General features: G+C 39.7%; 1 pseudogene; it reads right to left on the bottom strand.

Annotated features, from left to right (window-relative positions):
* Positions 1–1,595: 1,595 nt before the first annotated feature.
* On the bottom strand, positions 1,596–2,003 carry LOC113926402 (annotated as a pseudogene).
* Positions 2,004–2,265: the final 262 nt, after the last annotated feature.

Genomic DNA, 2,265 nt, shown 5'->3' on the forward strand with positions numbered 1-2,265 from the left:
CAGAAATACTGATTTTTTTTTTTTTCTGGCCACAGAAACAAAGATCGAAAAATTACACAGTTGGGCTTTTTTTTTCTTTTACTAGAAAGAACAGATACTTCTCTGAATTGCCTATAAAGTTTTGCCACTCCTAAGGTTATGTAAATGATCCCAATGTTTAATCTTTTAAAATTGGAATTATGGATAAAAGTGCTCCTTGCGTTTGACCTTGAAAACCTTGCAAAGTATTTATAGTTTATTTTAAAACTTAAACTAAGAACAAAGACCAAAGGGACAGGCAGACATCTGCAGGCACTCAGGTTTAGAACCGAACAACAGCATAAATGAAGGACTGTAAAAATGGCAGGAAAAGTTTTCACTAATGGCTCATAAAAACAGGTAAAGAGGAAGGAGCTGCAGGTCTGACAAATCTGTCCTACAAATTGGCCTTTATTCTTCTAAAATACAGTACTCTACCACAGTTATAAATTACCTTGCCTTGAGACTCCACTGATTTGGTCGTGCTTTAATGCAGCAACACTGCTCCGATGGAAAGGGCTCATTGTCCTGGTGTCCAAGCACTAGCACCCTCTTTCACTCTCAAAAGCATGTGGATTTGGGCAAGACATGGTCACGTGTACGTGTCAGGGCTTGTGTAAGATCCAGAGCTCTTTATCAAATTGAATTTGTTCAAAAATTACTTGCTTTTATACTGTTTACTTCCTCTGTGCCAAGACTGATTGTGTTAGAGAAATGAAGATGTTGTCCTTACGTATAGGTGGTCTCAAGGTGCTTGCATGATACAATGTGAAAAGTGCCCTGTACTGATAGTGAACATTCAACAAACACATTTTTTTTGTTCTTTTCTGAGTAAGAATGATATATTTGTCAACCAAACATATTGTTGGGTTAGCCAGAACGATATAATGGTGACCGTGGGCATTTTGTTCTCTTGCTTTCTTTTTTTTTTTTTAATTTTATTTTTAAATTTTTAAAAAGATTTTATTAAAATTGGGGGAGGGGCAGGGGGAGAAAAATCTCAAGCAGACTCCCCGCTGAGTGTGGGGCCCATCGTCTCGGGGCCCATCTCAAGATGTGAAATTACAACCTGAGCCAAAATCAAGAGTTGGATGCTTAACCAATTGAGCCACCCAGGCGTCCCTGTTTTCTTGCTTTCACAGTGAATGGTTCTGGTATTTCCCTCTTACATAGAGTAACTTCTCTCCAGCAGGGGTTTTGAGATTTAGGATTTTTCCATTTGCTCAGGGAAGGGAAAAACCCTGAGTGAGTTTGTTGTCCGAGTGCCTGGATTCAAATTCCGGCTCCATGAAAGTCATGGCTGAGTCGGCTTAGGCTCCTTTCTTCTTTCGCTTTATTCCTCAGTGTGTATCTATAAAAATGAAGCTAATTAGTGTCTACTTCATAGCGTTGTCAAGATTAAAAGAGCTAATGCATGTAAGGACTGAGAATAGTGTTGATGTCATGAACACGCCTTACGCTTTAGCTTTTCTTTATATTATTTAAGTTCTTAGTTTATTAATCCTCTGATGAAAAATCTGCATAGTCACCACAGATAAAGTCACTTCAGAATCTTTACTCCTTTTGTTGTCCAATCTCTAGCTCGCTTTTTTTTTTTTTTTTTTTTGGCCAGCACCAACATTGGCTTTTGCAGTCCCCCTGAGTTTTTTCATTCCGTTCTTGCATTCCTTTTGCTATTTTCTTGATCTCTTTTTCTTCTCATGTAGGCCATGTCTTGCAAGTCTATGTTTGGGTTCATTTTTCTTTGCATAATGCAAGGAATCCTAAAGCATGCCAAAGCCTTGCCACCGCCAAAATTGGTTCTGAATCCAAATACAAAGATGACATCTGGTGTGGTCTTGTCCATTTCTGGCTACTTTTTCCTGAATTTCTGTCTTAGGTACTGTTGCCTTTCCAGGGTGAAGAACATCAATGACCATCTGTTTCTGCTGAAGTAGTCGGTTGGTCATGAACCTCCTGGTCCAGATAGTCACTGTGTGGTTCATGATGGTGGCCAAGTTTCAAGCAGCCAAGGAGGAAGAGAGCTTAGCTGCTATTTAAACACACACCCCTACCCCCACACAGAGGTTCAGCTCAGTATCCTTCACTTGCAGTGGGGAGGAAAAAGTTAAGAATCACCGCTTTAAAGGTTAAAGCTTTCCTTCCATGGTGTGAACAGAGCATTGGTATGTTATCTGTTTAGGCTGGACTAGGGGATGAAGATTCCCCTGACACAGAAAGGAGAAGGTGTTAGATATTACTTAGCAT

This window comes from Zalophus californianus, chromosome 4 (genome assembly GCF_009762305.2).
Source record: "Zalophus californianus isolate mZalCal1 chromosome 4, mZalCal1.pri.v2, whole genome shotgun sequence".
Lineage (NCBI taxonomy): Eukaryota > Metazoa > Chordata > Mammalia > Carnivora > Otariidae > Zalophus > Zalophus californianus.